The sequence below is a fragment of the Parasteatoda tepidariorum genome, chromosome 3 (genome assembly GCF_982258835.1).
Source record: "Parasteatoda tepidariorum strain Cologne lab strain chromosome 3, Ptep-v5.0, whole genome shotgun sequence".
In the NCBI taxonomy this organism is placed as follows: Eukaryota; Metazoa; Arthropoda; class Arachnida; order Araneae; family Theridiidae; genus Parasteatoda; species Parasteatoda tepidariorum.
The window spans coordinates 23,671,178-23,685,747 of record NC_141757.1 but is presented as its reverse complement, the minus strand read 5'-3'; the positions used below and the strand labels follow the sequence as shown (position 1 = coordinate 23,685,747).

The 14,570-nt window shown below is 28.1% G+C and overlaps 1 protein-coding gene across 1 annotated transcript in view; it reads left to right on the top strand.

Annotated features, from left to right (window-relative positions):
* LOC107438279 (phospholipid-transporting ATPase VA) overlaps positions 1-14,570 on the top strand; it is a 126,605-nt gene that overhangs the window by 14,834 nt on the left and 97,201 nt on the right. The gene's annotated exons all lie outside the window — the stretch shown is intronic.

The following is a 14,570-nucleotide window of genomic DNA, read 5'->3' as shown; positions in this document are numbered from 1 at the left end:
CCTAGAAAGATGTAAAATGCAATGATGTTATTTTTTTGCGGTAATGCAATATAATATCTCTGTGTAGATAACGGAAATCAATTCACGACCCTTTGGAATATCAGTTTCTTTGATTTTTCTGAATTGTAAGCAAGACAAAAATGAAACATACCTTTATCAAAACCTTTGTACCATCATTATTTTTTTTCTCCATTTTTTAATTTAAGTGTTAAATTAATTATATTGCTATAAAAAAGATTCTAATTTTTTTTATTTTTAAAAATTATTTTTATTCTCTTTAACTTATTAGAAATTATGATCTTTCTTAATAATCAGAATGAACAGCACTGAGGAGCAAATGTTTCGTTACATTTATACAAATGCTTGAGCTTGCCCAATTTTTCGGTGTGGGGATTTCAAATCTAAAACTATTTTTGCCCTTAAAACTATAAATTTTTTTAAACGTCATGGGGTTGCGTAAATGTTGCGACTAACTTACAAGGAGCTAGGGCATATCATTAGGATTAAAATTACATAGGAAGAATCCATGCCCGGAAATGTCGCCTACGCGGCTAGGGATGTTTTCCTATTATGACCTGCTCGTGAACAAACAGTTCATAATAAGGAAGCGACCCTAGCGGAGTATGATTACTTTTCCGGCCATGGGTTCCAATGCGATTTTAAACCTGATTATGTCCCTTGGAGATGATGATGAACTTTCTTAGGAGTTTGTCCCTTTATTCATGTGATCCCTTGTAACGTTTTTAAACTTGTACTTTTCAACAAAAAATTGACGAAAAATATCATTTAAAAAAAATTTTGTTTATGTAAAGAGATAAACCGATTGCAGATTTGAAATCTGCAAGTGCGAAAGTATCTACCATGATAAAAGTTTATACTAAGATCTGTTCAAAAATTTTATGCAACAGAAGAAAAAAATATTATTGTAATAGATGATAAACAACCATTTGTGCAGTAATTGATGAAAATGTTTTTTAGTGGTAATTGTTTATGTTTTAATGTATGAATCTCGGTTTTTAAAATTTAATTTTTTTTCTCTCTCCACAATAACAAATCCACAGTTCACACATTTACATCTAAGATCTGTTCAGGGCTAAAGAGAATAATCAGGGCTATCTCTTTAGCCCTGAGATCTGTCAGTTACACAGCTGTACTTTTTAGTTTTGTTAAAAATTGTTTTATATCTTTAAAAATCTCTTCCTTAATTTATTATAACTTTACCGTATTGCTTCGTAAACTCCTTCTCAGTGACTGCGTAAACTGGTAGTTATCTGAAAATCTTGAATAATAATAATAATGAAAAAAAGTGGGAAATGGCAAACTATTATTTGTAGTATTTAAATTATTATTTTTTATTGATTATGTGAGTAAGATAAGTGATAAGCACGTACGAGTTTTATAAAACGTCTAATTTCAGTAAAATTGAAATCGTTAACCTGCTTGATTTGAATGCCCCTATTGCCATTGGCAGGGAAAATGTTATGGCTTAAGTTAAATTTTTGTGAACACTTTTTTTAAAGAAAATATCATTAACTATTTATTAAGCAATTTATTTTTTTAAAAAAATTTACACTCTCTCATGTGCTAGATTCAACTTTAAAAAGACTAACAATAATAAAAGGCTGGACCAAACTAATATATTTTACTTAAGTTATAACATACGATGCCTCTTATGGGCACCCAAGCATAACACAAGCATAAGATAAATCTAGCATTACATATAGTTTGCCTATGGAAAGAACTTCCCTCGCCACAAGGTCGAAGGCCACCTGATATTATGGAAATAAGTTATCTCGGTAACCCGATCCAAAAATCCGTCTTAAATATTAACCTAACACCCCTACTTGAAATAGTTACGCCTCGTAACCATAGTCACCACCTCTGCTCCAGACAAATGGCGATGGAAGTTCTTTTCACAGACAGACTATATCTAGAGTGATGTTTGGTGAACCCAGTGTATTGTTTAGCTGGTTAATCGCCACTGTTCTCATGCACTCGTTAATGTATAGTGAAGAGTTTTGGATAAAATAAATTTTTTTTAGTTACTACATTGTTTTCTAAATTTAACCCTCAGAACTTTGTCTGTTGTCGGTAAAAATATCATGAAACAACGATAATTCTCGACGATATATCGCGATATTGAAATTTTAAAATCCCTCATCACCACTTCTAACTTTATTTTATAACAGAATGTTATAATTTTTGTTTACAAAAATGCAAATTTTTTTTTAAAATTCGGAATTATTATTACATTCTTTGAAGTAATGATCTCTTATGACAGTTTTATATTGTCTCATACTTATTTCCAATATTCATTGATATAGATACATGTCTTTAAAACTGCTTTTATTTGTGCCTTAATTTTAATTTATCCGTGATCAAAAGTAGGAAGACAATTTATGTAATTGACTTATTAGAATGTGACAAATTTATAAACACAATGTGAATATTCGAATAAATTTGTTTATTTATCCATTTATTTTTTGAAATAAAATATTAGTTTTTATTTCATATTTAGGCAATTTAAATCGCCTCGGTTTCCTGCACTTGTTAATATAGAGTGAAGAGCTTTAGACAAAATTAAAAAATTTTATTACTATTCTATTTTTCTATTTTCTAAATTTAACCCTTAGCACGTTATTTATTATCGTAGAAATATCATGAAATAACGATAGTTCTTGTCGATATATCACGCATATGAAAATTTCAAAATTGCTCACTTTCAACAATTTTTGTTTACAAAAATGAAACAGTTTTCTAAACTTGTGATCATTATTTAATCTTCAAAGTAATAATCTTTTAAAAAAATTTATCGTCTCATAGCTATTTACCTCATGGCTATATAATGTATTATAGCTATATAATGTCTTAAAAACTGTTTTCAAAATCTCTCACTTTTAACAATTTTTGTTTACAAAAATGAAACAGTTCTCTAAACTTGTGATCATTATTCAATCTTCAGAGTAATAATTTTTAAAAAATTTTATTGTCTCATAGCTATATAATGTATTATCTCATCATAGCTATATAATATCTTTAAAACTGTTTTCAAAATCGCTCACTTTTAAAAATTTTTGTTTACAAAAATGAAACAGTTCTCTAAACTTGTGATCATTATTTAATCTACAAAGTAATAATTTTTCAAAAATTTTATTGTCTCATAGCTATATAATGTATTATCTCATCATAGCTATATAATGTCTTTAAAACTGTTTTCAAAATCGCTCACTTTTAACAATTTTTGCTTACAAAAATGAAACAGTTTTCTAAACTTGTGATCATTATTCAATCTTCAAAGTAATAATTTTTTAAAAATTTTATCGTCTCATAGCTATTTACCTCATGGCTATATAATGTATTATCTCATAGCTATAAAATGTCTTTAAAACTGTTTTTATTAGTGTCTCAATTTTTATTTGTCTGTATTCAAAGCAGGAAATCAATTTCTGTAATTGACTTATCGCTATTGCACAAACCTATAAAAACTATAAATACTAGAATAAATTTATTTATATATTTATTATTGCAATCAAATATTAGTTTTTGTTATACATAAGGGCGATTTAAATTGAATGACAAACATATAGGTACTTGAAAAATAAACAGACTCATCTGCCGACCTTCGACGTCTTAGGGTCATAAAAATGTCGAAGGCCGTCACTTTTTTATATGTATCATACCTACGTATTGACCGTTTAACCTTCATTCTGTCGTTTTTCGTAGAAGCTTTTAAAACAAAAAAACATTTCAAGTTTTGTTGCTATTATGTTGCTCTCCTACTCCTTCTATTGTTTCCGAAAAAATATCAATGATTCATCATCGATGGTTATGGGAAATTTCAAACACGGAAATACGGTTTATTTCTATATTTGTGTATTTTATTTGTGTATGCCTTGTTTAAAACATTTATAAAAATTTCTGAAAGTTTAAATATAATTTAAACAGTGAAAAATTGACCCTAAGTTCAAATTCAAATCAAAAATAGAGAGTGTAAAAAAAATTTGAGATTGTCAAAGCTTTTTAAGAAATTATAAAGCAGTTTTATGAAGTTTAATTGTAAAAATTTTTTAAAGAAGTTATAAAGCAGTTTTATGAAATTAAAAATAAAATCTGGCGTATGTAGTCATTTGAAAGGATGCACGAGTTAAATTTTTGTTGTCTACAGGAAGATACACTTTTGTTGTTTTTATGTAACAAGAAAAAGAGGATGTTTGAAAAAATTAAAATGTAAAAAAAAAAGTATTGGGGTGATGTATGATTTGAACTGAAGAAACAAATTTCGTTTTTAGTTATTATTTTAGCTAAAGATCTAATTGTTATACCAAAAAAATCATAATTAGATAAATAAATAAGAGAATAAATAGATAGTTAAATAAAAACGAGGGAGTGAATGTGTCGAATTAATTGTATAGGTTAATTTATCAGGTTAGCTATCAGGAGAACATTAAATCTAACAGAAATTTTTGAATACTGGATTTTAAGCTGAAGCCCCGTCAGAAAAAAAAATTACTTTCACCTATAAATAAATAGCTTGGAGAAATTTAGTGATAAGCCTTGCCTTTTTTAAAGGTAATATCTTTATGCCAAACTGTTCCTTAATATTGTTTCCAGATGTTTACCATATAACCAGAATTTCTATATAATGGTAGTACAAAACTCAGAAGTACAATATTGCCTACATGAAAGTTTATAAATATTTATAAAAATTAGAAAATATTGTAAGAAAATATTTATATTAAGAAAATATTTATGAAAATATCTCTAGAGAATCCTAAATATAAATTTTAATGAAAACTGGTAGTAACGTGCAAAGGAATAGAAACGAAATGGTAACGAATAGCCAACTCTAAGTTGTAATGTTTTTCTTATCATCAAAAAGTAAAAAAATTAGAATAATTAAAAGAAACTTAAATCTAATAGCGTATAGAAAGAGAACACTAATTAATAAATTATTTTATTTTTAACGGGATTAATTAAGCGACGACCTTGCATTTAATAAAAACTTCTCGAGGTTCTTGAAAACATATACATCCTTGAAATATTTATCAATCATTATGGGTATAATTAAAAACAAATGAAATCGTTTGACTCTTTATTTTGATTTAATCAATAAACAATTAAAAAATACACTTTTTTTGATATGTTGACACTTGACACTTCATGGTGCAGAAAAAGCGTAATTTCTTAATACTAAATTTATAATTTCAAGTTATATTATAAAAATAAATTATAGTACACTTTTAGGACCTTATGAAACCTAATATCACTTTAAGACCTTATGAAATAAATTTAATCCAGAAAAATTTTTGTTGCGTTTTCAAAATTCTAACACATTTTTCTACGGGTAAAAAATCTAACTAAAACGCTAATGTAGTACAAATATTATTTCTGTTACATCTCCTCCTCTTTCCTTTTTTCGATTTGCTATCTCCTATTAGTTGTAACTGGCATTAGTTGTAATTAATTAGTTGTAACTGGATTTTTAGCTTGTGTATGAAATTATTTTTAATTAAAAATAGCTTTAAAATCACAGTTCCCTTTTTTACAAGAATAACACATAAAATATGTTGCTTTTTCTTAATTCTTTTAATTGTTTTGCAGCTTTAAAATTCATTGTTCAGTGAAATTTCCATATTTATTTCAGTTATTAGTAAAATGAAAACAGTTTATTCTATGTATAATCTTTATTTAATTCACGGTGTTAACTTAATGCTATCAAGATTTAAGAGTGTAATTTATTTTGCAAGTTTATTCATAGTTAAAATTCAAAATATTGAAACTCATCTTTTTTTTTTAATTTCTTATTTATTTATTTATTTTGTCGAAAGCACCATAAGGAGATTTTTATTAGAATTTGAGGAATTAAGTATTTTTCATATTACCATAATAATGCATTAATTTTTGAACTAACATAGTATTTTATAATTTTGAAACTTAATCATCTGAGTGGAATTTATATATTTTATTTCTTTAAACTAAGTTATTTTGAAATAATAAAATCCGAGATATTTACATCTGCTTTATTTACACATAACTAGAGGCTATAAAAATTTTTATTAAACATTTTATGTAGATTTACCTTTATGTAGCATTGAGAAATTCAAACATTTGAAAATATTTCCATGAGATGATTTTTAGTATACTAATTCCTAAAAATGTTATCTCAATTTCAGTGTAATTACTTTTTATGATAAGATTACTCCATAGAAGAATTTGGAATTCCTTAAAGTTTCCTAAATGTACAGCATTTCGAAACTTTACGACACAATAAAAAAGAACTAAATTGAAAAATATATGCTCATATTATTGTTTAATGCAATGATTGTTTACGTTAACTTCAAACTGGTTGAATGTTTAAACAATTACGTTCAAAATTTTAAATTATCTTTAAAAAATGTATAACTATATGTAACTATACATATATAACATGGTAACTATATATATATATATATATATATATATATATATATATATATATATATATATATATATATATATATATTATAAGAAAAAAGTAGCAATGAATATATTTTTATATTCACCCATTTTAACTTTAAAAAAAGGACGTTAGCCTTGATTTCAGTTTTAAAAATATAAATATTTGTATTATTTGCATATTAGGGTAGACGAACTATCTTATTTCCACAAAATAAAATCTAAGGACAATACGATTGTATTACCACTTTTTTTTAGAAAAATTTGCTGATGATCTTGCTCATATTATTAATAATTATTTAGTCAATAGAACATTTCAAATTAAAATTAATGACCATTTCTCTACTAGGAGAAAAATACAAGCAGGCGTGCCACAAGGCTCTATTCTGGGGCCCATTCTCTTCCTAATATAATATACTGCTCGGACTTCCCAGTTAACAGGGGAGATATAAATATTCAAACAGTCTTCTATGCGGATGATACCGCGATTCTCAGCAGATCCTTAAATGTAAATAATGCAATTAAAAGACTACAAAACAACGTAAGAGATATTGAAACCTGGTGCAACAGGTGGAAGGTTAAAATCAATAGCTCCAATTCAAGCCTACTCATTATTTGCAAAACATATAAAAAGAAAATTATCAACTACGAAAAAATTTTGTTATTCAACGAAGAAGTTCCCAAAGTCTCTAAAGTAAACTATTTGGGTATCACTATAAACTGCACTCTAAATTGGAAATATCACGTTTCTAATATACTTAAAAAAGCTGAAGCTGCTTATCAAGCTTTGAAACCCATTTTAAATAGCAATAGCAAAATGGCTTTAAACACGAAAAGGCACATTTATCTAATGTGCATAAGACCGATCCTCAGCTATGCTTCCCCGGCTTGGGGGACGTTTACAAATGCACAAAGAAAGAGACTCGGGGTCTTCGAACACAAAACCCTAAGACGAATCACTGGGGCTCCCTGGTTTGTCAGAAATAACACCCTCTATAATGACCTCAAAATCGACAAAATAGACGAGTACCTTTTTAAACTCAATGCATCCTTTTTTAAAGATGCCAAAAACTTCAACTTGCAAGTTCAATAAGTTGTTAGACATCGATTTTATAGATAACAATAAAAATTTCAGCCCGATAACCGTTTTTTTCTTAAGCGACTGTGTTCTCTCTAAGCATTTCGGATAATCATGACTATCCCCACTGCCCTAGACAAACTGTGCACTCTGCACCAATGAAGCCCGGCTACCGGAGGGAGGCGAGAGAGTGCACAGGGAGTCTTCCCCCTTTTGTAAATAGTGTAAATATTCTTTTTTTATCTTTATCTTCAATTTGTTTCCTTTATTATGTATCAACTTGCGAGTTATCTTTATGTGTAACCCAGACTTGATTTTTTGATTTTCAATTATTGTTCATTCTGAGATTTAACTTAATGTTAACGCAGCACCTCCCTTCCTTTCCACCACATATTCTTCAATTTAGATGAAAGAGCAGATATCCATTCATGGATAGGTACTCTGACAAACTTGATTAGTTAGTAAGTTACTGAGTTAATAAAGTGATTATCCTCTAGTATCTAATATAATAATGTGATTGATATTTTGTAAAAAGAATTAGCCATATAAAAAGCATTCCAGCAGAACTGGAAATGTTTCTATTTTTTGATAAAACTTATACATCTAATTTTACTCGATTAAGCAATGCGATGACTAAACATTCGCGAAATAAGATTCTAAAGATCAGTTTTTATCGATGCTTTTGTCCTTGTCCAACCTTCGCCTGAAGGAAAATGATATCAGAACGATTCATAACGTGAATTTTGATAAATTTAAAAATTTTGCCAGGTATGTATAATTACCGTTGCATATACCTCGCTATCTATTGAACTTTGTAGACTGATTTCTTATCTTGATCTGCTGGTTTAAGATTTTTGCTTTTTTTAAATGTTGACATCATTATTTGTGATGACACAAGGCTTTAAAATATGTAAAACATCAAATAAAAGAAAAATAATTGACGTTAAGTAATCAAACTCATTCGATGATAGAACAAATTTTTAAATTTGAATATCTTGATGTACCATACATTTTTATTTTAAGTAACATATGACGTTTTAATTGTGATTCGTAACGTGTGTTGCAAACAAAACATTAACGACTTAATGATGAAACGTGGATTCTTTTATTTTAAGCAGGGCTTTTATAAGTTTGTTTAAACTACTTAAATATAATCATAGTTCAAATAATTCCAAATAAAATTTTTTTCAACAGGAATTCTACTTGTGCAGGCATGACGGCCCTGTGTGTAAGGTTACATTAGCCAATGTCCTGTTTTACTAAAATTTTCAATAAAAAATTGCTATTCAGATAAAGGTTCACTGTTGAAATGCATCGTTTTAGAAAGTTTAGAGTAGATGATTCTGCCAAGGTGAATTAGTCAGTCTACTTTCTCAATCTCAGAATTCATGTTACGTTTCATGTTGACAGATGTATTTACGAAATGCCGGGTAGATAGATGTAAGGAGTGGAAAAAAAATCTTTTCGCTAATGAGAATTATAAGATAAACAAGTGTGAAACAGAAAGCGCTGACAGCTTAAACAGAAAACGATATTATTCTAGGAAAGTGAAAACCTGTTTTCTTCTTGTCTTATTGCGGTTTCTTTGACCCGACACAAATACGGTCCTTAACTGTCATATTTTATTATAGATCTTCTCTTCTTCTTCTTCCGCTTCCTCGAAAAGAATAGGAGAATGATGGAATATATTTATTCTTTTCCCTAGATTTGATTGGGAAAAAAAAATTATCGATAATCTATTTCGAAGTTCCCAGAGGCAACGATGTATGATGCCAAAGGGCAAACTAGATCAGTAAAACTCTAATCTCGCTTGTTGTTTTGGTTATTAAGAATCTATCTCCGTATAACTTTCTCCTTTTGTTTTTAATCATTGAATGAAAGGAATAAATGAAAATAAAATTCGATTGTTCATTCTGATAGCTTTTCCAACAGTTTTTTTTAGCAGGCCTGCTCCGAATGACAACCTTAATGTGTGCTTAATTAATCCCAATGTTTTGCCAAAATAATAGTGGCAGCGAAATTTGCATCATCAAAAGCTTTCTTGTTTCAATACATGTATTTTGAAAAGTTTCTGATCTCCGCAATAATCCTTAAAGTTAAATACTTATATAGAAATCTGACATCTAGTGGATGAGAGGTATTTAAGCTTAAGTGGTTGCTAAATCAGGGGAGCTTTGACAGAGCTAGTTAACTAACTTTTGAATATTTATGGTGGATCATTGGAAACTGGATTGATTAAAATCACTTTTAACCCTTTGCACTCCGAGTCCTTTTAAACACTGTTTGATCTAGTATCAGCACTATAGCATTTAAAATACACAATATAGTATTACTATACAATTTAAAAATTCCTAAATGACGTGGTTACTAATTATTAAGCTATAAAATTTCTTAATTTTAAGGTGGCGACTGTTGATGGTGCCTCTGGTTGTTGATGTTAGATACGATATGAATTTAAAAATTTCTTATCATGCATAGGGTGATCAAAGTAATGAAAACACTTGACACTTCTGTAACTCTGCATAATTTTTTTCTTTTCTTACAGCAGCAGATATTTTGGAAAATTTTACGTAGCAAAACTGTTGGCGCAATTTGAAAGATCACGTTGAAGCTTTTAGAAATGGTGTCCTTTTCGACCAGGCAAAATTTGCATGGATCAAAATATGCTGAAAGCTGATTTTCTTTTTCATTACCATTATAAATGAAAAAGCATTCTTATATAAACATTGCAATCCTGTAGAATGATTTAAAAATTCTAGTATTTAAACCAAAAAGAAGTTATTGATTTCCAATGCTCATTTTGGTCGATTGGAAGATTGGTAAAAATGCCATCATATCTAAGAACTTCAAGCATGATCTTTCAAAATGTGTCAACAGTTTTGCGATATGTAATCTTCCAAAACATTTGTTATTCAAAAAACTTTTTTTTCTTTTTTGCATAGAGTTAGTTTAGAATGTTTCCATTATTTTGATCAATCCCTGTATCGTGCATTAACGAAAAAAACTTTATACTTTATGTGTTTCCGCTTGTTCAGGGGCAAAATATTCCATAATTCTTCTGTAGAAAATCTTATCCGATTAAATTATCTAGTTTTTTTTTCTTTAAGTTTACCTAGTTTGACAGGTTTTATGGATTTAATTATCGAATATAGATATATTTTCATAAATGTTCTAAAAGCTCTCGAATTTAATCTTTTGAACTAAAATAATCAAAATAAGAATGAACTTTTAGGATGTTTAATATTACAAGCACAAAAAAAAAACGCTGAAAAGGTTGCTTTTTTAAAAAAAAAAAAAAAAAGAAAAAAAAAAGGCCATTTAATTTGTGATCTCAGGAGAGTGTGTTTAAATCGAGTAGTCACATTTAAGGACTCATTAAATTTTGTATAAATATTGAAGATCAAATTTTGTGTATGAAAGCACTCGGATATATTTAAAATATTATTCAAGTTGCCCCTTTTCTTTCCTAACAAACTCGAGTGCTAAATGGCTTCGGTTCAAATTTTAACTGGTTTATTCCTTAAAAATTTACTTTTCGCTTAAAAATTATTCATGGGGATGATTTTTTTAAAGCTGAGCTAGCAATCTTTACCATCAAATTCTCTCACTCACTAATTAAATTTAAAAAAATCACTCATGTGTATGCAATAAAGAACAAAATTCAACGAGGTGTTTGTTCTTACTTAAAATAAATAAATAAATGAAATAATATGGAGAAAATTCTGTGATGAAGCCGAAAAATTTTGTTGATAAAAAAAAGAAATAATTGAGCTAGTTTTGGTAAAGAAACGAAGAAATTGCATATCTGCTTGTTGATAAAAATAAAAATTTGAGCTAGTTTTAGTAAAGAAACGGAGAAATTGCATATCTGCTTCATCGGAATATAATTTATCGCAAATGTTTTATTTTTCACATGGTTCAGAGCATGTTACAGTACATATATAGTATCTTGCGACCCTAACTTTGAGACCCATAGGAGAAGTTTTGTCTTTAACCCCAAAGACATGTATTGAAATAAAATTTTAAATACTTCTATAGCATATATTGTTTCAAAACTGTTCCCTACAAGAGTAAAATGCAGAAAATATTCTATCAAAATTCGCAGATTATGTGGATGACCTGTAGGAAATATTTTTAGTCTAACTCAAAATCATAAATCGCGCAAAAGGCCGTGTGTTCTCAAGGATGTATTGAACATCCACTCGACCGATTCATTGTCTCCCTAATAATGATCTTGAAAAATACTTTATAGGCCTTTAGCTTTTCTTTATTTTTTTTTTTTACCGTTATCTCTCATAAGATGGCTATGTAAACACGCGGCATCACGTGGCCACTCTATTGAAGGTTCCAGCTGTAACACCTGTTCTTTTGATGCCCTTTGGTGGAAGGTGCTTTACCTGTACTCTTTCAATAGAATGTCAATTTTTTATTTTATTTATTTAAAACGATAGTATCATTCGAAATAGATTTGTTGCTGCATAAATTTGATGAAATGTTTTTGCGTATTTAAATTTTATAAAAAATTTAAATCAAGCCATATTAAAATCTAACGTTATTTAAGTTGTTCTTTAAGGAATTAGCGAAATGTTCTAGTTGTCGTCGTTTTGCCATTGCTACGAATTCGAATGTAGCAATATTTAGAGCGGTACCTATTTAAATCAAGGTTAACTTGATTTGCTATCATTTAGCGTCGATGCGCAACTATCATGTCTTATATTTTTGCTTAAATTATTTACGTAAAGTGGTGATCGAAATCATTATCATTCAATTTTGCTAAACTAAAAAAAGATAATAGAACGTGAAAAATTTTACCACTTTAAATATTAAAAAAAGGTTATATAATAAATGCTCTCATTAGAAACAAATTTATTGTTTAGCAAATTGCATTTCTTATTTTTACAGTGTGGCACTTTAGATTCAATGAGTAGCCAGATTCTTAAAGTTTACATATCACTTATCTGCTAATTAAATGCATTTAGTTTTTGGAAAAATAATCACAATGAAAAAATGGCATACAAGTCACTTTTTTGTGTTTTTCAGTTTCTTTCTAAATATGGAATAAATGTGATTAAAATAGTTCCTATTAGAAGTTTTGTTAATAATTGAAGAGTTTAAAACTGTTATTTGTATCTTACTAATGAATAAATATGTATTATAATAAACATACGTAAGGATAACAAAATGAGGAAAAAAATCTTTTTCTATAAATACTGAAACACTGTATAAATGCAATATTAAACTAAGAATGAACAACAAGTAAAATTAAACATTATGCAACGAAAAAAGGATTTAGAACAATTTTTATTTTAATATATAAAAGCTAATGCGCTTTATTTTTATAATAAATAACTAAAATAGTACATTATACTCAATTGTTTATTAAAACAATTGAGAAAGTGATCGTAAAAATGCTTTATTTTAGTCCATTTTATTTGGCTTTAACATAGTTTACAAACCATTAATTTTGTAATTGTTTGCAAATTCTGATAAATAGAGGAAACAAATACGAATATTTAATCTTACAAAAACAACATTTGTATTAACTGTGTTTTTAAATTTTAATGAACAAACTAATTTTAAACTTTCTTAAATAAACAAATTAGTTTCATAAATAAGTTAAACCCGTGTAAAACATTGTGATAAACAAAATATTTTTTTTAACGGGCAAACTTCTATTTTATGTATTTATGTTTAAAACCTTATAAATGATACTTCAAATATTCGCTTTTAGGTTTCATTATTCAAAGTTAAATTCGAAATTAGACTTGTCTAATGGAGTGAAAAGTTATTATTCTTTCCATTTTTAGAAACTACAGAGACAAACTTTTTCGAAACATATTAACGGAACACGACACTGTCCGAGTATGAAACTAATATATATTTCTTTTTTTTCTTTTCTGGTTTCATGTGTCGTGCGTTGTCACAAATGGTCAATGTTTTCGATTCGCAAATGAGCTTCGGAAATTTTTATGGAACGTAATTCCTGTCGTCGATGGTCTCAAATCGAATGAAGGAATAATTCGAAATCATTTTCTGTTATTGGAGGAAAAAAACAGGAAAAAACGTTAGCTCTCGTTTCCGTGGAGACGAGATGATTCCCAAAGGGAAAACAGAAGAGTCCGATCACAATTACAGTTTAGTTTATCGCAATGTATTTCCTTTCTTTTTTTCAGTTGCAGACGATTTCAAATAATTCGATTTGTGATGATAATTGTTTACTATACATATTATACTTTGTTACCAGGAATAATTAAGCTAGGGTATTTGCCCAAATCCCATTTAAGACATTGAAAAAATTTTCAGTTGTGAATAAAAGGCTAACACCTTGATAACTTTTGATCTAACAATTAGATCGTCACGTACTAAGACTAAATCTTTCTCATTTGAGGGCCTATACATAAATATGATAATTAATTTGCTCAGACGATATTTTAAGTTACGAAACCAGACTCAAAAACAAACTTTCTCTGTATCAACATACATTTTTGTCAATGGATTTAGATTCTTGAGCCGTAACAATGTGGGGAAAGTCACAATCTTGAAAATATGGTCCCAATAATTAGCTCAAGACAGTTTAACGGAAGTGTGAACCCTTAATCAAACCTAAGAAGTAAAAAAAGCTTGAGATTTTTTGTGACCACGGCATAACGTAAGATGCAGAACAATAAAAATTTTAAAAAAATAATAAATGCCCTTATTTCAAATCTTACCTTAAAATAAGTATGTTTTTTTACTTTAAAAATTACAAAATAATAAATCATTTAATTTTTTTAAAAACTGATTGAATGAATGAGCCTGCATTTTTCAAAAAAGTTACATAAAAAATTTTATGAAACTTTTTATGATTTCTCTTTACACGACAAATTCCCCAAAGTTTGTTTTGACAAATAACAGAATTAAATCTGCATTTTCATCACGTTACTAATTATTCTCTCATAGATTACACCTCTGTGAGATATGGTTAATACTGACAGCTTTAAATTAGCCAACACACTATATTATTATAGGTATTACTTTTCCTGTACTGACTTTAAATCCTTTTGTATTAATTTTATCA